The 24,120-nt window shown below is 37.8% G+C and overlaps 1 long non-coding RNA gene across 2 annotated transcripts in view; it reads left to right on the top strand.

Moving 5' to 3' along the window:
* LOC125697402 (uncharacterized) overlaps window positions 1–24,120 on the top strand; it is a 431,807-nt gene that overhangs the window by 10,636 nt on the left and 397,051 nt on the right. The window contains exons 1-2 of one of the 2 annotated variants that reach the window (XR_007378779.1): window positions 15,575–15,652; window positions 17,163–17,194. The exons of the other annotated variant lie outside the window; for it this stretch is intronic. This is a non-coding gene — a long non-coding RNA (uncharacterized LOC125697402). Of the gene's footprint in view, window positions 1–15,574; window positions 15,653–17,162; window positions 17,195–24,120 lie in introns of those variants that run through there. 2 annotated transcript variants of the gene reach the window in all.

Raw genomic sequence — 24,120 nt, 5'->3', positions numbered from 1 at the left:
GTCACTGCCTTGATAAGGGCAATTTGTGTATATATATGTTGTTTTTTTTTTTCTACTGCCATGCTGGTTATACATCCTCTGTCATGATTTTTTTCTGCCAACTGTGCTGCTTCTGTTTCTTTCCATTTTTCCCTCTCCCATAAATCCTTACTGTAGCAGCAGCGCTTCTGGCAATACTTCTCTGTTGTCTTGTTTTAATAACATCACAACTTCCCTGGAGCAGTCCTGCGATGTGGACTTGTGACTTAGCTCAGTGTATCGAGGTCACACAACCGTCCTGCCCACACCCTTCCTCCTTGGTGAGTTGCAGTGTTGTCAAGGGCTGAAAATCTGCAGCTCCGTCTGGTTGTGATTTCTGACCCAAATAGAAGTACTTGCAGATCAGTGGGTTCTGTATGCCACCTACACTGGTGTGTTTTCAGGTGTTGTTTTAGGACTGGCTCCCAGAATTCTGTAGTATTCTTCAAATAAAAGCAGCTGCTATTATAGTGCGGAGATGTTTAATAATTTGAACTGTTCTTCCTTCCAGAAGTTCTTCACGGGTCATGAGAACCAGCAGTACAACAAATTTGTTTCATCTAAGCACTGTTTTAGCAATTTTAGGCCCACATGGACAGTTGTTGGTTTTTTTTTGTTGTTGTTGGTTTTTTTTAAACAGAATTAAGGATTCTATGGAATTCTTGTAGGAAGAAATTTGGTTTCTGGAAGAGATTCCAGTTCTGTTATTACCCATTACAAAAAAGTAATTAAAAGTAGTGTTAAGCAGGAAGGTGTACAGTGTTAAATTAATGCTTTTATATTTGTGTGAATTCGTTGTTACTGTTTCTCATCCAGAAACTAGTGATGTGGTTTGATCCGTAGAGCATTTAAACAATGAGTAATGTTTAAAATGTATATAGTTACTTGAGATCAACAGGGACTATCTCAGACTGAAATGCTTTTCTGGATTTGGTCCAGAGGGGGAAGCTGCAGAAGGCAATCTTTAACTCCTGATGTATTCCTAAGAGGTGAAAATATCTCACTTGTCCTGGTGAAATTACCCCAGGCCTTGTCATCTGTAAGTGGAGGTATGGCATAGTGATAATAGCATTCTCTTTGCAGTTCTGAAAATCTCTTCCTGTCCATAAGGGTTAATTCTATTTTTTAATTGTTAAAAGCTTTTCGTACCAGATCTGCCATGGGGAGCCAGTTATTCAAAACTGCAGATACTGTTATGAAGTTGACAAAATCATTTGACTGCATTGATGATTAATTTATAAAGGGCTTAAAGGCATTAAACCAGTGACCTGGTAAAAATCATTGGTGTCAGATAAAGGGATGCCTATGTTAACAGAGCTGAGCTCTTTTAACAGCTTTTGGGTGAAAAGTATGTGTTGAAAGAATAGTAAAAATGATGACATTCTGGAAACTGAATAGCTGAAGTAACTTACAAGGAGGAATATTTTTACATACAGATTTCGATTGTTTTCAAAACACACTGTGCTAAGATAAACGTTTTTGAATGTATGAACTAAGCTCTTATAAAACAGCCCAAGTAACATAGTTTTGAATCAGAATATCAATGTGACTTCTTAAATACTTTGGAATGCAAGTTTCTGAACTGGCTTTTTTTTTTTTTTTTGAGGAAAGAAGGTAGTCAACTTGAATTTATTTACAGATTGTCTGTGTCCTGGACTATGCCAGATAGGGTCTGTCAGGGTCATTTGCTCAGGGGCAGCACTAGATCAATGTGACAGAAGTGCCTCAAATGATGAGTTTAATATTATCAAGCCTTGCTGACCTGTGAATTGTAGGAATAACAATCTTCAGTTCCTCAGCAATACCTGTTTAGAATGAAGTACGGCTGGAGGCGAGGTGGGGTGTCAGAAATGCCTGGGCGGTCAGGTATGGAGACAGCAATAGGCCAGCCAGGGTATTTGACTTCATGTCGGTGACCACTAGTGCAGACCCAAACTCTTTTTGTAGAGGTACTTAAGCCTTCTGCAATCTGTTCCCAGTGCACTGGTTCCTGTGTAGGTGTGAATGGGCCATAGGCTGTTTCTAATGCTCCAAGTCAACTTGTGATCAAGCTTGTTTCTCAAGCAATAAACCAGGTAACTGCCTAGAACAAATACCTAGGTAGCTCTTAAAGACTTAGTGACTTATATAGGTTTCAACCCTATGTTGTCCATGCTGAAAAAGCAGTGGAAGATGGGAGCTTACACACGAGCAAGGTGAAGTGCATCTTATGTAAATCTTATATTCAGTAAGGTGAGATGAGTTTGCATCTTCCAAATAGTACTCAATATAAGGAGATATGTTATAGTCCATGCTAAATCATATGCTATTGACTGATTTTTCTTATTCGTTTGGATGGTGTGTAGCACGTGCGAAACACAAAATTGCACACATCCACTATCTTCTGTAACAGTGCAGATCTTTGCTGCTTTTTATAGAATGAGCAGCTGATTCAGTAGTCAGAAAAGCTAGGAGTTTAATTAAGTTCTAATTTGTCATCTATTTCCTTGACAATATGATATGCAGCTTCTGTGTACATCGAGGCTGGTGCACAAGCTGTGCTTCATCATAGGGATCCAAAGGCATAGGTGAAGATGAGAAAATACATTGAAATATGGTCTGAGGTGAAATAAGACTTGTCTGAGATGACAGCCCTAACTTAAAACTGCTAAGAGTGAAAATTTTCAACCTTATAAAACAGTGCAGGTAGAGAAGATAGGCAGTGGAAAGATAGAAGGTCTTGATCTGTTTTTGGTAGGCATTACTCACCTCATTTTTCAAAGCAATTTGTGTCTTGATGTCATCAAGGATGTCATTATTTGTCTCTGTTCTTGCATCAAACTGAAAAACCTGCTTGAGGTGTTTGCTTGCAGTAGTTTCCACTGACTTGCACGGAACTTCTCTTATTTCCTCTACAATGACCTCATCTTGTTACTTTATGTGCTGTGACTGTGACTGCCTTGGCTGTACTACTTTCTTATGTTTAAAGTAGCCTGGAATAATGCAGGTTTTAAGCAGTAATTATTACTATCTTAGATGTCTTGTCATCTCTAAGGAAAGTTCACACCAACAAGATTTTTAATGATTTTTACATGAAATTAAAGCTGCTAGTCTCTCTTTAGAAAATGCCTACTGTGGTAAGTCTGTTATCGCAAGCTAACAAGAAATAGCAATTCACATTTATGGTGGTTCAAACAGGTGATGTCATTGTAATTCAACCTTTGTCCATCTCTACTATTCCACAGTGCTGTGATAGAATACCGAGTCCTGGGCAGCCCGTGCAATAAACAGTATAGGCAGTTCTTGTTGAGCTGCAGTTAATGAGTGACCTTGCTGACAGAAATAGTAAAATTAAAGATAGTGAGCTTGTTCTTCTGTTTTGTGTGTGATGTTTTTGTTTAACATGCCCTCTTTAAAGACCTTTGGCTTGAGGAAGGAATTGGTCATCTGATTGCTGCTGGAATGTAAATGAAGTAGCATAACTTGTTTGACTTTGAACGTCAGTGCTGGTTTATGTTAGTTAGCAGACCACGTGCATCAGCAGGTATCTTCTCTGATGTATACTTAATATGTGCTTAGCCAGCAAATGTGGAATTAATTTATTTACCAATGCGGTCTTTGTTGGATCACTGATGTATATTTGGGAGTTTTCTCAATGGTGATATAGGCTTAGTTCTCATCTTTATTCTATCTTCTGAGTTATGTCCGCATGGTTGTTTCCAGAGCTGCTTCATGAACAGGAACTCATTTGAGTCTGGTGGCTTAAAGCCACTGCTTATTTCTTTGTTGGAAGCAAAGTTGCATTAGTTCAAAAATGTGTAGCAAGGGAATGCTTTTTCTTAAGCATGCATGTATTGCAGCAGGTAATGTGGCATTTTCTGACTGGGAAACAAAGTGAGCTTAGAGACATTGACAGGATTGAAATGTGAGGTAGATTTAACCTCTTTTTATTCTTCCATCTTAATCTTTCCCCCAAACGCTGTAGGTGTGAGAAGTAAAATTTATAAGAAACAATAATATTGTGCAGTACAGAAAAATAATTTTTTCAAATGCCAGCATTGCAGTTCACTGGATCCAAAACAAATAGCCTTGTAGAACAGGGAATTTTTGAGGAAAGCATCCTTTTTTTTTTTTTTTCCCCTTGTGTTTACATGAAAATGCCTTTTGTAAGCTTTTGTGATATACTCTTATTTTTCATAAGGTTAAAAAAGAATAATGTACTTGTATTATTAAAATGAATATCAGTGTTTGTTTTTTTTTTTTTAAACCTGGGAGTCCTTTACTATACAATCTGCTTTGCGAAAGTGCTCTCCTGTGCTGAGTTCAAGATTCTTTGCTTATTCTGTAACGGCTCTCTTACCCCTAGCAGACAATAAGCTGCCATCTGTGCATCTCTATGTGAGGTTTGGTGTAATGTGTAGTTTCAGAGAACGCTGCAATTGGAGATTAGGTTACAGTCTACCATAGTGATCCTTTTGACGAATCTACTGTCAGTGCTTTGTTTAACTTCTTGTATATATTTTTTCCTTAAACTGAATGTCTTGAAGTGTGTCTGTCCCTGACATGCTGAACAAACACTCTTCTAGGCTTATCTTTAGAGGGAATAATTCTTTCCATATTCCTTCTTTAATGATGCAGTAAAAGTGAGAGTATGTTAATTCAGAATCCTTTTAAGGATCTGGTTAAATCTGATTCTTTTCTCTCTTTTTTTTTTCCTTCCCCTCTGATCTTTAATAAAAACAAACAAAAACCCCTAACCAAACAACCCTCCCCAACAAAATAAGAAAAACTAAACTAAGTAAGAATGGACTTCTGTCAGTCTGCATCTGAAGTACGCTCTGAAGTGTAAGATCATTTTAGCTTTGTATGAAAATTACCATGTAAATATTAAGTTCTTTAACTAGCCTGATACTAATATTGTTCTTCAGTAGCAGCAGAGCCTTTGTTCTTTTGAACTGTTTCTATTACTATAGTAAGTGTTATCCTTTAAAGGAAGACACTAGCATTTATCAATAGTATTTGCCATAGGAAAAATCTCACTGACATATCACTTATAAATTTATATTTCAAAAACGATGTTGACAAGGTTTTGTGTGTATCTATGTTTGCTTGGTTGTTTCCCTTCAGTCACCCGCCCCTATAGTTCATAATTAAATTCGAAGAAATCTGTCCTTATTTTCCCAAAGTATTTTCAGTTCACATTTTTGCTTCCTACAGTGTAATTTCCAATATTCTAACTTGTTTTTCTTATTGCTGTGGTTTTGTGCAATTTGTTGCACATAAATGCACATCAGTGTCAGTAGTTAGGCTTGTAACTCTGGAGTTTTAGAGCTCCTCGAATGTGGCAGCAGATGCACAGTAAGATAACCCTGTTACCCAGAGAGACCCTGGGATTTTCCTTCTCCTTCTACACACTACCTTCTCTGCTTCAGTAGGTTAAATTCAATTTGTTAAAAGCTGACTGTTCACATTCAATTTTGATTTGCCTTGGGGGTTTTGTTTATAAAAATATGGCAGAAAATGTTTAACAATTAGGGCAAAATGAATTAAGGTTGCAAAATGTTTTTTGATAATATCCAGTGCTGTTAAGCAAGGAATGTCGATTAAACACTGAATCATTTGTGCAAGTTTTTAACTATGCAAAATCCCAACAACTGGAAGGATGTTTTTAATATATTGTGACATATGTCAGTTGCATTCAGGTATGTGTGAGGCACAAGTTGGGCAGTATGGCACCTGGTACCTTCTTTCGCAGTGCTGCTTCTACTTCCTCCTCTTTGCTTCCCGTAAGGTGGACTCTTGCTTCTGTGAAATTGCCCACATTGGTGTGGCAGGGCTGGCTTTGGGTTTTGCCCATTGTGGTAGTAGGAGCAACTCTTTGTGACAAGATTCAGTTTCCAGCTTGGCTTCCTATTTCTGTGTGGATATGCACAGGAGAGACTGCTGAAAACAGTACTTCTACAAGAGTGGCGCCTTAGAATACCTCTTACAGTGGGATCTGAGTTCTTCACAGTTTGACCTTTGGGCTTTCAGGATTTGCTGCTTTTCCTATTCTGCTGATGAATAACACTTTCAGCATTTATCTCAGGCTCTCTATTTTGCTGGTAATATCCTCCTCTTGTTTGTACTAATATTCTCTTTACGTGAGTGTGTCTTTTGTCATAAGCAGGGCCTCTAGTGACTGTTCTGGTTCAAATAATAAATGGTAATGCTTGCTGGCAGCACAGTGCTGGGCTCAAAATACTTCCAGTCCAGCATCGTTGAAGTACTCGTTTTGTTTTATGTTATTCCTGAATTGCAATTGCCTTGGAAGTAGAGCTTTAGTACATCAAGAATATGAGCTTCATATAATTTTTAAAGGGAAAATGACTAAGACAGAAGAGGCTGCTGGACTTAGCACTTCCAGCTTTTCCCTTCTCTGTGTGCTATTGTCCAAACTTAGCAATTACTTTAAATAGTACTTGGCTACAATTTCTTCCTTGCTTTTTAAAGACATAATAAAAGCACATCCAGGTACTTGGTTTCTTTGGAGGGCTGAATGATTTATGAAAAATTATTGCAATTTTTGACAGCCACCTGTGCTCTTGGTCATAAATTAATAACACCTGACCAAGCATGAAAACATGCTGAGGCCATCTGCCTCTCCCCGTACCAGGGGGCATTGCAGTGCTGTCTTATTAACTCCACAGTACAACATCCCATTCAGAACCACATTACCAGCTCTGTGTCAAAGCTTATCTGAGAGCGTGGGACATGTTTGAACAGGACTTTGACTAACTGTTCTGAACTTATTTCTGCCATTGTCCTACGAAGTCCTCAGCGTGTGCATAGAGGAGTGTTTTGTAAGAAGTGGGTTTATTTTTAGCAAATATTCCTATAAGGATTATGGTGGAATGTTTTTGTGTGGACTGCAGGGATTCCACTTGTGTCTGTCTGACCATGTCTCATGGGACTGCCTCTAAATTATATTCTGCTTAATTCTGGGAAATACTTGAATATGTGCTTACAATTAAGCACAATAATTGCCTCAGTCAACAAGTACTAGTACTTGATTGTGATCTTATATGCTTTGTTCCAAATCTGTATTACTAGCGTTTTTTTTTGTTGTTTTTTTTGTTTTTAGCTTGTAAGATCTGTTAAAAACAATGAACTGTAATTAAAGCAAGATTTTTATGGACATTAAACTTTTTTTTATTAATGTGTTTTACTGAAGTCAAGGCTTTTAAATAGGGAAGCCATGCTTGATGAAATGCAAAAGAACAAATGGAAATGTCAGTCATCTGCGTAGGGGAGCCATGACAGGGCTGTAGTGTGTTGACATTTCAGTCTAAGACCTCAGTGGCTACTCTCAGGTGAGTCTGCAGGCATTTGCAAGCTTTCATCATGTTCCCCAAACACCTGCTGTGGCAGATATACCAGCCTGCAGTTTTTATTCTATCTGCTTTACCTACATGGCTTTTAACAGTGTGAACTCACTGCACCTCTTTAACTTTTGATGTATTTACTCTTGAACCAATGCTGCTTTGCATTATTTTCCTGGTGTATGGGAACCCATTCAGTGTCTAGATGAAGGTCTTGATTCCTTACTATAAAATAAATGCTCTTCCAATCTAATTTCACGTGTTTTTGTGTGGCTGAACTGTAGTCAGTTGAAAATTCCCTGTACATTTCTACTTTGTTTTGCAGCAGTGTTTTCCATAGAGATCCCTCAAAACCAACTCTGTGTTGACCAGTGTTAGGATACATGTGATTTTTACTTCTCTCTTTTTATCGATGGAGTTTTCAAGAATGTTCCTGTTTGTATAACCAGAGCTTAACCCTAATCCTAATTTGGCACAGTTTTGATATTGTGCTTCTACATGATATTTGCTAAGGTGGCAGAAAAATAGATGTGTGTAATCATAAAAGGAATAGTTCATGTGGGGTTCACTATGAATAGCGCTTTAAGTGTGATAGTTGATGTAGAATTACTGTAAGAATTCAATATTTGCAAGCATTTTTTCTATTCTTTCTCGGAGAGAGAGCCGTTCTTTTAGTATATGGTGTTGAATGAGTACTTCAGTCAACAAGTGTTATATATTCAACCTCAGGTTTATAATCTGCTATTCCTAATAGCACTGACTTTTGTGCTGCCTCTAGGGAAACTGTAGAATGAAGTACTACTATTCATTGTAAGAAAGAACTGTGAAGTGTTGTTAGAAGATAGTAAATGTGAGCTGCAGTTGCAGATGTATTAATCTGACATGAATATTGTTTTGTGGTGATCTTGCAGTTGAGAAGGCCAGCAAAGCACTCAGTAGACTATCTATGATTTTCTGAATGGCTGCCAATAATTTTGACTCTTTTGAAATGATCTACAAGTAATTCAAATTGATGAGAATCAGAGGTGTGCCAAATGATTTGGCAAAGTATCAGGTACCTCTGAGCACGGCAGTTCCTTCTGACCTGCTATATAAAATGACATAATATGGTGTGACTGACACTGCAACAATAATCAGTGTCCGCGATATTGGAAAACAGAACATTTTCAGGGCCAAGGTAGTTAGAAGAACACATTTTTGAAGGATGCTTGCTTAAAAAATCTTGCTGTCTGAGAACTCCTCTTGTTGTAGTATTGAAGGTCAGAGAATGTGCTTTATGCCTGAATATTAGCCTTGGCTCTGAGTACTGTACAGCAACGCTGTTAAAGGTATTATTGAAAGATGGTAAATTGTCATGTAATTTGATATAGCTAAGGTCCATTATCCTCTTGATAGAGAGGGAGAAGGAAGTGAAATCTCCATCTAATGCACTGAATCAAAAGTTCAAAGAACTTGTAACGATATTAGATAATATCAGAGGCTGGGAGTCTTCTCTGGAGTCGGAGTTCAGTGCTTTAACTTTAAATAGTAAATTCCAAGGTGTGAGTTTTAAATAGTCTATCTCACATCTGTTAGTACCTTGCTTCATACTGATCTTGCATAAATAAACCAAGAAGCTCTCAGAGCAAGGGGATGAAGGATATCAGTCTGGTCTACGCAGAATGCAGGTGTTGACTCTACAATGAAGAGTGTGTACTGGTTCTGAATAGGCAAGGTTGACCAGTGAAAATAGTCTGATGGAGATGCTTTATAATACTGCAAAATGCCCTAGGAAATGGGGAACTGTCTCTAAAATAAATGGTGCCTTTCTTTCCCCATACACTCATTGTTCTAGTTAGAATAAAGAAAAGAGACTGCTGGAAACTGCAAAAACTGCCAGACGTAGATTCAGACTAAGCATCTAGAAATGGATGGGAATGTTTGACCTGAAGCTTATGAAGTCAGTCTAAACTCTTATTCCTTTTGTACAAGGAATAAAATGTTTGCAGCTTTTATGTAATATTGCTATTGTAATTTTGCGTTTCTGGTGACATTTTCTTTTATAACAGTTTTTTCATCTCAAGAAACAGAATAATGAACAGGGAACTGAAGCAGTGTCTTCTGAAACAGTCAGTATTGGAATTAAGAAATGAATCAGTCTTCTGATACCAAGCATACTGACCACTCCCTAGCTCCTTTGTCTTAATCTGTTATTTCCATTTCTTAATTTATTTTTTTTTTTTTAATGAACCTATATCTGCAGTATAGCTTGGTAGCTTTGTAATACAGAAAGGTTGAAGACAGCAAAATGATGGTTCTAGGCTGTAAACTGTTTGCCACAGATGCAGGCAAACTTATTTGCTTGTGGGCTTTTTATTTTTTATTTTGTCAAACGTAACAGTTACACAACTGAAAATAGAACACCCAGTATTGAATATTTATAAGATGATAAACTGTTACAACATAAGAATATGAATTCTGTGATGTGGGATTTGAAATATTTTTTTTAGACAGATGTGACTTGCAAGAAAGATGTCCTTCAACAATTGCTTAAGTGAAAACAAATGGAGGCCCAAAGCATGCAGCAGCTCTCCAGCAGCAGAGCTATTTCATCTGCCTCTTTGCGGTGTGACCAGAACCTGCCTCCTGTCTTTCACCCAGAAATCAGTAGGGAAGACTTAAGTATCTAAATAGCTGCAGATAGCCAAAGTGTTCTCATTGCTGCATGAACCAACAATTGTAACGTTCACGACAGCCTCAGCTGGAGAATTGAGATTATTACACCCACTGCTTTGCAGCTGGATTTATTGGAATGTTTAAAGGTTAACTAATTAAGACTGCATTATTCCTGACTCCTCCTACGGAGACTGTCTCTACAAAACACTGCGCTGATGGATGAACTTCATAGCATGGAATTTTTAAACCAAAAAGGATTTGGTGAATTGAGAAAATGCATTATGGAAAGAGAAAACAAATCTAGAAATCAGATATTTATGGAAAGGTAGAAAACTGGCCTGATAATTTTCTGATAATACTGTCAGAAAAGCTAGCTGGCAGGAATCAGAAAGCTATTAATTAAGTTTGAGAAATCAAAACACAGAAAGCAGAGTAAGCATAGGCAGTATGAGGAAAAGGGGTAGGAAATCGATCACGTATATGACTAGAGAAGTGATTTTTAGCTCAGCTTTTGAAGAAGGCTGAGAAGCAGACAGCTTCAAGCTGTGTCTAAGAATAAGCTTGGAGGAAGTCATGCAAGTGAAACTGTTCTGAGATGTTTGCTAAGGCCACCTTGGACGATAGTTACGTGAGGGGTGCAGTGAGTACAGCAAATAGAGTATCTTATATGGCACTTTGATGTTGTCTTAAAAATCTAAGAGAAAAGATGGAAATGAGCCAGAAGGCTCTTAGGTAAGAATGTGGCGCTTTGGTTTTTTCTCTTTTTTTTTTTTTTTTCCCCTCTTTCCTTATATTAGTAGTATTACATTTTAATTTGTTTTTTTGTTTGTTTGTTTTGTTTTGTTTTTTTTGAGCAAAACTGAGGAAGTTGTAAGTACTACAGAGGAACGCAGGAAACATTAGTTCAGAAATAGTCACAACTCTTTTTTTTACACTTGAGGGCTATAGTAATTTGCAAACCAGTGATATGCTGCTTTGACTTAAGTCCTGATTCAGCTGCCCTTGCTGAGAAACAAGGCTTCTCTCAACCTTCTCTCAAGTGTTCACCTGTCTCTTTCAGTACTTACACTTGTATCGTGCTGAATCGTGTTCTACAACTTCAGATCTGAAATGAGCACCAAATGAAAGGGAAAGTGCACCTTGTTCCTATTCTCTAGCAAGGAAGAGTAGTCTGTATTGCAGTTTGGCTCAGTGAGATTGGTCTATTTCATAAGAGACTCCTGAGGGGAACTAGGAGCACTTGAAAGAGTGTAAATGAGCTGGGAAGAGATACAGTCGCCTACATCAAAGAGATGCCCTACCTTGACAGAGGGAACAGAAGTGAACGTAGTACCAGCTCACTGGTGTTACCCACCTCTCCTTTTTCTTACTGTCCCAGCTGGAAACACTATAACACCTTCTGAACTGTTCCATATAACCTAGTTAGATTAATACAAGTCTACACTCAGCACACTTTCTCATCACTCTTGTGTGGCATACATTTTTCTACTCTTGTTTTAGTTTGTTTGTTTGTTTTTTTGCTGATAGTTGGAACTCTGGGGAGTTTTTTTGCTGATACATAGGATATATTTTCTAGTTTAGTTAAATGAAATTGCTATGAGTATGAAAGCTTAAATGTAAAAACAGGCTGAGGGGATGACTTGGAATGACTACACTATTTTTCTGGAAATAGAGTCTAATCTCATAAGACCTTTCATGCATTTGCAGTGTGCATGTAGAAGCTGATGAGGATTAAAGTCTTGGAAGGACAGTGTTCATGCTGAAGAATATGATAGTCTTGTGTTTCAAGAGGGGGGAGAGCCATCTGTCGTGATCCAGTCTCTGGCACTGCAGAGGACATCGGTGACCAGTGATTAACTAAACTTTGGTCACTCATTAAGTGACCAATTACTTGCCAATGCAATTATAGCTTATGATTTGCTGTAGGTGTATATGATAGCAATCATTTCTAGTATCTTTGCTGTCTTCCATGACTATTTTAGTCCCATAAACAAAGACATTGGCTTTTCATTTCTATAAACTAAAACTTAAACCACTTTGCTAAACTCTGATGGGTCTGAAGGCAGTAAGGTCAAAATCTCACCAAAGCTTCCTTGTGCACATAGTGATGTGAGTTGTGGAGAACTTAGCAACCGTACAGTGTTGCAGAACTGAGGTGCTGACAACAAAAGCCAAATGAACATGGAATACAGACCATATTCTTTACAAGCTGTCTTGTGAAGCAGAATACTAATACTTGATAGAAATGGATCCATTAATGTGATCTGTAGATCTGTCTGTGCTTTTCACTATTTCTTCCACTTTTTTTTTTTTTTCCCCAGCATTGGAAAAATATATTTTTTCCAGCATTTCTTCAACTTTCTTTTAAACTCCCAGATTTCCGTAACTTTTCCCCATTGTTATAATTGGTCCAAATGTAGCAGTTGTTTCTAATTCTGTTGTTTTACTAGCATGTCCCTTTTAATGTGTTATAAATCCCCATTTCCCCATACCTTAATTTCTTCTTACTGATTCTAAGATTCTGCATTTGTAGAACTGTTAGCGTAGGCTTTTCCTGTGAGCTTTCTGAGTAGCTCACCCACTGACTGTATAACACAGTCAGTAGCCCTGGATTAGAGGTATATTTGAAGAATCTGCTTCTATGTATATAAGGTGTACCCAAGTGAAACGTGTTGATCTGCGTGTAACAAAATCAGTGCAGGTAGCTTCTGGATACAGGACTACTCATCCACTTAATTTTTTGCAAGACTGAAACCTAAGCCTAGAGCAATTATTTTGAGCTTTTCTTTTTCTGTCAGTTAATGTTAAGCAGGCAGTAGATATTTTTATTTTAGATTACTAAGCTGTTATTTTCTAATAGATGGAATGCTGTGGGAAAGGAGAGTTTTGAAACCCTGATGATGTAAGCAGACCCAGATTTTTGGAATTCTTTGGAGATGGGATGAGCTGGGAACCATATTTTATTGTTATTTTTAATTTTGATTCTTTAAATGCAGCTGCAGTGAAGTTTTCTGTCCTTGACTGTAAGTTTGTATTAGCCCACAGTAAAGACAGGTTAGTGACAAACAATAAAGAAGTGTTGGTTCCTATTTACTTTATCTTACAGTAACATCAATGATGAAGGTTACTTTTGATTTTTGTTTGTGTTTAGTGATCTTGGCCAGCCAAAGCCTTATGTCCAGTTTAATTCGGAGTCAAGGACTGAGCTCAGTCATGCCTATGAAAACTTGTCAGCTTTCCAACTATTCATCTTCACAGCCAAGGAGTAGGAAAAATGTCTGTGCTGAATGCTGCTCCTCCCCAGCTTGCTTTTGTCCCTTGTTTTACAAGACCATTCTTATGCAATGTGCTTAGGCTGTGACGTAGTGATAACTCCAGTGAGATTTTCTCAGTTCTAAGTCATTATTGCCAATTATATTCTTCCTGCCTCAAGAGCTGTTCTAATTATATAAAGAGAACTTGGCTTTTCATAAAAATAGGCACACACATCACAGCATGCATAAACTTTCATAAGGGGGGAAAAAGCTTTTGTCACTTGCTATTAATTTCCACCATATGTCTTCTGTATAAAGGGATTTGTGGTTTTGATTTCATACAGCTATGTTCTTTTAATAGTTAAAATTGTTTTTGTCTTATTCCTAGCATTGGGTGTGAAATTGTCATGCTCAAAGGCCAAAACAGTTATTGCTGCTTTATACTTGTTGCAGGTTTTGTTCTTTGGAATGATATTTTAATTTCCTTAAGACTTCAAGGAATACTTTATGTAGTAATCTTTATTAAAGAAGAAGAAATGGGAAATTTTAAATTTCTATTGAATGTCTGGCAAAAAAAGGCCTCACTGAACAGCATGCCATTTTAGCTGCAGTGCAGAAGCACATTATTTCCAGCTGGGAAGAATGTTAATGATGCTAATTACCCACTTCATGCTAATGAACAAGGAAGTCTGAAACATGGGGTTCTTATGATATATCTGCATGAGTGGTGTCCAAATAACTTTCAGTGACATCCATGTCATAAGGCCAATTTTAAACAGTGCAGTCAATTCCCCTTCATTCTGCCTGTCAAATGCAAGTGCTGGAGGGTCTGAAAGTGTATCTGTAGGAAGAGAATCTATAAAGGATGTTCCCCTAAGCCCTGTGAGAATCAGTGAGGACTTTCAGTGGGAGAAGTGTTGCTCTGGTGTTGGCAGCGATGCCTGCTCTTTGCAGCAGGATGTGCTCCAGGTTCAGCGATGCTCACTTCTCCCAGGAGGCTTTTGGCTGGAGGGGTGGTGGCCATCCACACGCTCTTCAAAGGCTGTAGGAGCCTGTAGGAGTTAGTGTTGCTGATGTAAGCTTCTGAGTGCTCATATTTCTGTATTTTTCTGTAACGTATGCTTTAGTAAGGTTGAAAAATTGAACAGTAGATAGGGACTGCAAAACTTAACTTTCTTTCCAAAAATGGCCTATAGACTTCTCATGTGTAGATAAGCTCAGTGACACGTACATGGTACAACAAAATTTTGCTTATGGAAACTTGTGGAGTGCCAGTGCATTAAAATATTGTGATGTTAAACCTGAAGTACCCGTGTTCCACATGAGGTTGTGGGCTGTTTCTTCTGACAGTGAAGTACAGATTCCTTCATTTGTGGCCAGTGTCAAGGGGAGGGGAGAGAGATCAGAAGTACTCATTGGTTTTCCATACATTATGGGCACTTTGAGAGGAGCATGAACACTGAGATTTGCATTCGTGTCACTGTTATTTCTGTGGTGAGTCATGTAGCACCTAGTTTCAGATTTAAGAAGAGTGTGTAACGTGAGTTTAACAGTGGGCCGCACAGATCAAATTAAAAACAGAAACCAACCATACCTACTTTCAAACTTGCATTTGATTAGGTGTTGGGTCTCTTATTCCCCAGCCTGCTTACTGTCAGGACAATGTGTTACAAAACAGAATGCTTGAAAACTTGCATGTGTTACTCCTCTGAAACTCTCTAAGTTCTTCCCCTTAGTGACAGTTCACTAGCAAATTCCAGTAATGCTCTGAGTAGTTGTCTCATGTAAACTTGTCTCTTAACCCCTGAACTCTGCTGTTTCTAATCTAAGTTGAATTTGTGTGGCATACTAAGGCTGTGGCTTGTGAAGCCAGCCAGCTGTTCTGTACAACACTGCAGCTGTGCTCAGCAACCAGGCACCACCTCTCATTCCTTTTGATAAAGACAGTGTTTATTCATGTATTCTGTGCTCTAGTCTTAAAGTCAGTGTTCATGACAGATGTGGAACCCATCCTTTCTTGCGTTCTTGTGTCTAATAGAAATGTATGGTGTAGTCTAGACAATGGCTCAGTAATAAAGTGATTCACTTCACAGCTGAACTCCTACTGGCTGCTGTTTGTCTAGCTGCAGCTGAAGCTTATCTTTTAAAAATAATAATAATAAGGACTATTTTTTTCCAAATGGAAAGTTTCTATTAATGGTAGAGCCTGGACACAGAGCTGTTTCTAGGGTAGGAAATGACAACAGTTTTTCTGTTTAAAAATTCAGAAGAATCCCATGCTTGTTGCTTTGCTTTACTTTGTGTTGTGCAAGTACAGCTTAAGCTCTAAAGTTACTTAGATTTCCTTCTATTCTTGATAAGTTATCTGCTGTACTCTCTGCATAGGTAAGATAATTATCATTCCTATTTTTTTCTTTATTTATCTTTGTATTTGGTGAATTCAGTTTAAAAAAGACCTGTATTCTTCCAGAGAGCAATTTTTCTTGTTCTTGCTTGTGACTCAGCTGTATTTCCAGAAACTGTAGCTGGAGGTTGTGCTTCCCTCTGCCACCTCATTCCACCCACTGTCTCCCCTTTAACAGTTAAGACTATTTATATGAAGAGATCAATTCTTGAATTACGTTCTTAGTTCAGTCACTTAGAATTCTGAGCTTTAATTGACTTGGAAAAATTTAAACTTACAGCATCCAAGCATACAACAGTGACTCATTCTAGGTTTAAATTGCATGTATCAAATCTGGCATGTCTAGCTGATGTTTAATAAGGCAAATACCAAGCTACTCTATGCTTCCTATTTCTAGAATAATAGTCATACTACCATCCTTGCTTAATTATGCTGCTTCTATTTTACTTGCATTAGAGAAGTGACTTCTGTTTTCTACCCGTTGCATAATAATTTTTTTTTAACATCTCTCAGGCCACTCTTCATTGTCAGCATCTATAAATAATGTCCTATGAAGTAAAAAATAAAAAGGCTGTTTTGAAGTTGTTTCAGATTTTCTTTCTGTAGAATGAAGAATGATGGCAGGGCGCGATGGTTGAAGTATAAAATAACGCAAAAGGGACTTCAGTACTGGCATAAGAGAAATTGGCCGTAATGAAGTAGTTGTTCCATTGAATGATAATAGTTAATATGGACCTACTAGGTATGTGTTTGTATCTAATACCAACAGAATCCTGACTTCTGTTTTGAGTAGTGAATAAAGTTATGTGGTTTTTCTCCCCGCTGCTTACTAATCTATTTGCTTGCATTTCTCCTTATCACATGTTAGCTTTTCACAAGCATCTTCTATCATCTGCTGTCTTTGCCTGTAGTTTTTGCCTTGGATGAGCTGTTGGTTTTCTGTGGGCATACTTGAAGCCATGCTACTGATCTTTGCAAAGTGTGGGAGATTACTATGGAATTGAATAAGTTTTTTAGTTTTAAAATATGCACCTCTCTGGAAAGTTATCATGAGTGTAGGTACATTTGAAACTCTGTTCCAAAACAATTATTTCTTTGTCTGCTTAATGGTAACTTCTTAAAATAATGTGCTATGGCATCTTTATTATCCTTTAGTGATCAGGACAATGAGGACAATAATTTTAAGCCTCGGTAGGTTAATGGAGCTACACAAGTCACTATATGCCATAAAAGCTATCAAAAATGTTTTTAATGAACTTCAGTAATATGTGAAGTCCAATATTACACAGCTCAAACTAACGTCCTAAATCAGAGCATGCCTTTCTGCTTTGGAAATCCACTAGAGAAGGAAATTTCAGATGCTGTCACTGAATGCAAGTAGTTTGATTGTATCAGTATGTCTCTGAGGCTTATGTAGAGGAACAGAAGTTGAATGAAGTAGGAGAGAGTCTCAGTGGCATTTGAATTGACTGACTTTTCTCTCTGTCATAGCTGGAAACTATGGTCAAAAGGGAATAAATCATGTAAGTAATGTAAATTCTACTTGTTTTTTTTCCTCCACGAGTGTGGATTTTTTTTTTTTTTTGTCAGTGATTAAAGCCAAAAAGAATGTATTACAACTTAAAGATAATAACAACAGTAAGTCTCTTCCTAGAATCATCAGAATAGTGTAAAAGTCTTGATAATTTAAGTTGTAACATATTCCTGAGAAGAGCCCTGTTAATCTCAGTTAAAATCATATGATACTCTGGGCTGGAAGGGGCCCATAGGAACCGAGTCCAAATCCTAGGCTGATTTTCCTCTCTAGGATAGATTCTGCATAACTGATTCAGCAGGAATGGCAGTGGTCATACCATTCATGCATCTGTTTTCTGTATGTTGTGTGTTACTTCTGCACTGCAGCTACCGTGGTGCTGTTGTACATACCTTGTGGCTAAGGCCTCTGGGAGAGATACATAATTTCCTTACATATTTATAGCTCTTTCAAGTTCTGTTCTTGTTAATTCTCCCGTGCCGTGTATTTGGACATATTTAAATTCAAAGCTAGGTTCATGCTCTGATACCCAGACCCTTTTTCCTGTTCTAATATGAGCCATTTTCCTGTTTTCTACTTTGCCATTAGATGTGATAACTTCCATAACCAGCCAGTTAATTATAAAATTTGTAGGGAAATGCAACTTCCTTTTCCTTATCCCTCTTACCCAAAATTAAGTTACTTTGTCAGAAGAGAGTGAGCTCTCATTCTCTTCTGGAAATAACATCTTACCTAGTGACAATTCATGAGGTCATGTCATCATTGGGTAGGTACTACTTGATACCACTCACCTCTCTTCAGATGTAAATTCTGCCTATTTGCTCTGTGTGCTATCTCTTCTGAAAAATATTAGGTACTTGGATTCTAGCATTGTAATTACAGTATTGAAATAATTGTTGTAGTGATGGATGAATTGTTATTCTCCTGTAATTGAAGCAGTCAAACCAGTTTCTTTAAAAGCTCTTTTCTGAGATGGTTATAATTCTCTGAATAACTTGTGCTGAAAACTTGTATTACTTGTTTCACAAAATGAGATCTTAAAAAGTAAATTCTATTATTCTTTATGCTATTGAGGATTTCCTGACATTGGAAGTTTATGCACTGTGAAAATATTATTTAGAGGTTGTCTTTAAAAGTCGCAAAGATCATCATCTTTTCAACAGTTCAAATTTTACATGTACCAAAGAAGCTTACTTTAGTGCTTAGTTTCATATCATGGGTGCAAAGAAAGATGTAAGGGTTTAAATATTTAATTTAGACTGCTGAGTCTGGAGTTCAGTTCATTTAAAACAAATGCAAGGAGAGTTGTTCTTGTTAAACATTGGGTTTTACTATGGTATTCCTTGGAATTTATGTGCTTTTTTCATTTGCTCAAATGTGAAGTCCAGTAGAGTTCACTCATCCTGTATGTAACTACTGAGTTAATTTCCTATTTTCATTTCCTATGGTGGCTGCATGATAGAGGAGGTGGCTTTCTGTGTATATATAATTTCTAATTTGATTTGGGTCAGCACATTTGCTTGTCAGTCAGATCTCTGAAGAATTTACAGATCTTACTATTTATGGTGTTCACTGTTCTGTAGGTGCTGATCTGTTTATCCTCTTCCTAGCAACGTTCCTCCTCTCCCCTCAAGTACTCTATTTCTCAATATTTCCTGTTAACTTAATTAGCTTAAAGTATGCTCTTGGAGGCTGTGATACTGAGGAACTCTTTCTTGGCAGTCCTTTTCCTCAAGCAGTCCCTGTGCTGTTGCTTCCTGATCCCCACCATTTGTTTTCACTGCTGCAGCACACTGTAACCGGGTTAATATAAGTCAAAGATCCTTTCAGAATCTTTCCTGTCTTTCTTTAAAATCCTCATCTGTTCATTGTTCAGGTTAACAAATAGTTGGTTCCTCACAACCAGAAGGTGACAGCAGATGGGTGAGTGGACAGGAACACAAGATCAGTGTCATGGAGAAAGGAAAGAAAGGACTGAGCTACCATTACTACTACAAGAGCTATTTGAAATATGCTGCTGCTTTGTTAGAACTCATGAAAGGATGCATGGTAACTTTTGGTGCTTTTTTCAAAAGACTTTAGTAGGCTTAATATCAAAGCAAACAAAACAACTCCCTGCCCATTCCTAACACCCTCTGAGCCTAAAACAACCACTGCCACCCCAACCTCCCTTGCAGACCTTGCAGTGCAGCACCTGACTCCATGTCCTTCACCACATTTTATTCACTCTAGCCTGAGGAAGGCTGCCTCAAGTGTTGCTGTTGGCTTGTGCATTGGTCTGCTGCATGTCATGTCAGGTGCTTGTGAACACTTCCTCCAGTGCTGTTTATTTTATCTTGCCTTTCTCCTTTGCTGATGGCACAGGGGAATTCTTGTGGCCCACAATGATACCTTTATTTGTGCTGTTGAACTGTGAATGTGTGCAAATTAATTTTTTTTTAATTAATGTGTGGCACAACTGGGGATAATAAAGAGATTAAAAAGATCTAATCAAACTGGCACTGCCACTGGAAGAAGTGCTTAGAGGACTACTTGCAGTTGTTTCTTACTAGGGTTACCCAGTAACTGCATTTTCAGTTCTTTCAAATGAATGTCTACATATGTTACTTAAAGTAGCAAAATTGATGTGCTTTTTGTCAAGTGAAGTTTGACATAAGTGTAATTATCTGACAAAGACAAATTAAGTATTTCTTTTTTTAATTAGCATAGAATATTTATTGAGGATTTTTTTTCATAATTTTCACTCTGCTTTGAAATATTGTTAGTTTCTCTTCAAGTGAAACTGTGGCCTTAGCAGAAGTGAGGGATATTATTGTGTTTGAACCTATTCTCAGCGAAGTTGAACTTTTTGTGTTGTTATTTGGATTCTGGGGGGAAAAGATTTGGACCAATAATCTATTGCAGATTTAGCAATGAGAGGTTGATGTGATCTTCTCCATCTGCCTGCTGTCCTGCCAGCTGAGGTTGCTGTCAGGAGAACACGGGATGACACATCCCCAGGCACAGCACCCTTGTGGCTGATCTCCTTGCTTCCAGCAGTGCTGCTGGGCCAGGCTTCCTGATGTGATTGAGACAAGCTCATGGATGCAGTGGGAGCAGCAGCTTCTGGATAAAGAGCTGAATGCAATAGCATCTGCAGCTGCTGCATTATCACTTGCCTCTATCTTCAGCAATTCAGGCTCTGTGCGCTTAAATATCACCTTTTTTTTTTTTTCCCTCAACTCATAAAAATTGGATGCAGACAAATCCCTAAGAGAGAAAATGATCTTTGTTAATGTTATTTTGTTGAGCTTTAAGTAGTTTTCCACTCTCTTTTGCACTCAGCAAAATAAACCAGAACCATGTAACCCAGAGCCAATCATAACAGTAATGCCCTCTTATCCCTTCTCTTCCTTCTCTCACTGAAAGGAAATTGAAAAAAATTGGTGATCCCAACCAATTTAAGCTTGGGATCAAATATTTTTGAAACATTTAACACCTCTGAAGTATGATAACACATTTTGCGTTTTTTTGTGACAAATGGATTCTTTGTTGTGTTTGTAAAAATTTCCATTGCCTATATTGGTGGCTAGAAATGCTGCCAGTAATCACAAGAGCAGCCGTCAGTCTTCATATAAATAAATACTTGGTTGTGGTTCAACTTGTGGGTATGTTTGTGTGGGAGGTTAAAACAGTCACTGGTGAAAACCATCTTTGTCTGATGTGCAATAGCCAAGGTGGTGTTAGAAGCTCTGTATTATAACTGGGAACAAGAACCATGCTTTTTACTCAGCTTTTCTCTAAAAGATGTCACTGAATCAAATGGGTCTTGGTCTTACTGAATGCATGATTTCAGCTTTGGTATTTAATATGAGCAGAATTGCTAGGGTTTGTGGGGGGAGGGGGTGAAACAACAGCAGACTAACTCAAAAAATGCTTATGTGTTAGTACGAGAACAAAACCAGTATTCTAGTTTTTTTAGCTGTGTGATATTTCACTTTTTTTTTTTTTTAATGCATGGTGCAATGCTCTCAGGTGTGGTTGTCTTCTAAGCTTCACCTTTGGAGGCTTTTGAGGGATGAGGTGAGCCTGGAAGGTTCATGTTTGCTGTTTGTTCCTGTTTCTGGTGAGAGGAAGAAAGCAGGACTCTTAATATTTTAGTTTTACATTGGAGTAAAATGGGGGTAGGGACATCAGCAGCATGTACTGCAACACAGATTCTCATACGTATGAGATCTCTGGTGTATGAAGAGCAGCTTTTACAGCCATCTGTTCCTCTGCTATGGTCGCAGCAATTTGTATCAGTTCCAAATATTCACGGATGTGGATAAATATGTCTAATAAGCACCTATGGAAGACACAGGTTACAGGAAACAAATGTTGCTGCTAGACAATTTTTGATCATTATTGTGTTGCAAGTCCAGTCAGCCTGCTTTTGTCTGTGTGCTTCAGTTTCTTGTGAAAACTGGAGGTGTTGTGATGTGTTTATCTGGTGGCATTGCAGCAGTGAACAGAGAGTCTTACTGTGGTGAGAGAAAGAGCTCTACTGTAGCTGGGCTCGAGAACTTTGCCCTTCTAGGTGGGGAAAAATCAGGGGAGAGAAGAAGCTCACAACTTGCTGTGATTTGTCTTTACCAAGGAAAAATAGGCTTAGGGAGAACACAATCCAAGTGTCTCTCAAACTCGGCCTTTACACTTAAATGATATCACAAAGCTGACTTGGACTATGAAGCCTTTGAATAAGGAGTCTGTGCTTGTTGCTCAATTAATTGCCAGGTACCCTGTGGTGAGGAGTGGTTATGGTACAAGCTTCTGAATGTAGTGGTGAAGCGATGCACTCTGGATAAGTGTGTTGTTTCTATCCATTAGTGTTAGGAAAATATTCAGCCTAGATCTGTTGAATTTTGCTAAGTTCATCAATGGGAACATTCAGAATGAAAAACTTCTGTAGTGCTTGAAAATCATTTTGGCTGTTGCTTATTGATGGAAAGTATGGGTGCTTTGTCTTATGTTGTCGGCAACATAATAGCATTTAATAATTATGCACTGATTTTTTTCCTTATGTTTTCTGTTGAATTTCTCATTCAACGTTGTCATTTTCTCAGTTTCTCATTCATCTACATTCTCATAGAATTGTAAATTAGTTACTTCAACTTAAATTGAACTTACTGGAGAAGCACTGACTCAACTTACTCTCTTCATACTGTCACCCTGAGGTAACACAGGCATGGAAGTAAGATAATAGTTCTATATTTAGTTGGTGTTGCTAACTTTCCTCAAATTCCTAATTTTTTTTTTTCTTGGTAGTTACAGATTTTGGAGTATCTGTCTCTACATGTGAATGTGTCAGAAGATGCTCACAAGCACTTTTAAATGCAAAAACTGAAGTATAAATATTTTTGTCAAAATCATTCTTAAATTACCATAGCTGATGAATAACTACATTTTATTCGTTACAGTTTTTCTGCTGACTGTACTCAGGGGCATCCATGCTGAAGAGATGCTCAGCATGTGTTGAACTGATGACTGTGGCCTGGTAACTGCAATTGCTTAAATGTGTGAAGTGTCTGAAAATAATGCAACAAGAAAGAATTTCAGAACTAAAACAAAGCAATAATACTTTGGAGCTGAAGAATTTCAGGCTTACATATTTACTGCCTTTTTATTTTAAAATTCTAAAATACAATATTGCCTCTAACTTTCTATCATAATTACCTGAATGGTTCTTCATCTAAGTAATGTAATATATCAATCAAGGTCTCAATGTCAGTTTAAGATACACTGAAGAGAATATAATTATAGTTTTTGTAGTTGTGGACTCATCAGTGATACATGGGACCTTAAAATGTGGCAAATTCCTTTTAAAGATATATGGCATAACAAAAGCCTGTTTCATAGTAGAATCAGCACCTATAAAAGAATACTAAATTCATGTCTGTACAAGAAATGTACTCACTGTAGAGGTTTGTGTCTCTCCTGAAATTGGGTAGGTGGGATAATCTTAGGTCAGTGCTCTGCCTTGTGTCCTTCTCATGAGTCCTCTGTGGCTCAGATGCTGGGGCAAACAAACCAGTAAATGAATTCAGCAGTTCTCTAGACAGTCTTGCTTCTTGGATCCCTTTGGGAAGAGGCTGAGTCGTTCCCAACAGCTGTCATGTGTTATTGCAGTTTCCTGTAGTGGTGCCAAATCTTAAGATTTTTCAGTTTGCCTGTTCTGATTTTTGGCTGAATATGGGACTGTGATTTTATTTGGATGTGGTGCTCAGGGACATGATTTAGTAGAGGGTTGTTAGAGTAGTATGGTTAGGTTGTGGTTGGACTCAATGATCTTTAATGTCTTTTCCAACATAGGCAATTCTGTGTTTCTGTTCTATGATTCTATTGTGTTGGAGGTCTGAATTTTTTTTGGCCAAATATTCAACAGCTGCTTAAGGATCACTTTCTGGGTTTTTCTAATAAAAATGTTATGCTAGATTTTTTAATTCTTGTAGGTTTGGCAAGACGTAAATTTTCATTGCAGTAGTTTTAGGAGCTCTACTCATGAGCTAGGATTCTACTTATTTAGGCAAATAACCACAGAGCAAAAACACCGTTGCTGTATGCCATCTGACTCACCTCCTTTAACAAAGATCTTCCTGATCTGAAAGCTTGCTATTTAATTTTTTGTCCCTTTTTCCCCTTCTACTCTCAGAAATACTCTAGAGAATTCTAGTTAGGATTGATTGCTGTGGATCTTTTCTGCACAGGAAAGTTTGTAGATTGAGCTGGCATGACTTTCAGAATTCAGTAGCTGTTTCTACTTTAAATATTGTTCATCTGATTTAAGTACTTGTGGCTGAATACTCTGAGTATCTGAGTAGATCAAACCCAAGTAATAAGGTCCATTTTCCTGATTTACCCCTCCTGCCCTTGATGGCAGGATCTGCCTGGCTTCTG

The sequence above is a fragment of the Lagopus muta genome, chromosome 9, assembly GCF_023343835.1.
Source record: "Lagopus muta isolate bLagMut1 chromosome 9, bLagMut1 primary, whole genome shotgun sequence".
Lineage (NCBI taxonomy): Eukaryota > Metazoa > Chordata > Aves > Galliformes > Phasianidae > Lagopus > Lagopus muta.
This window is presented reverse-complemented; position numbering and strand designations above follow the sequence as displayed.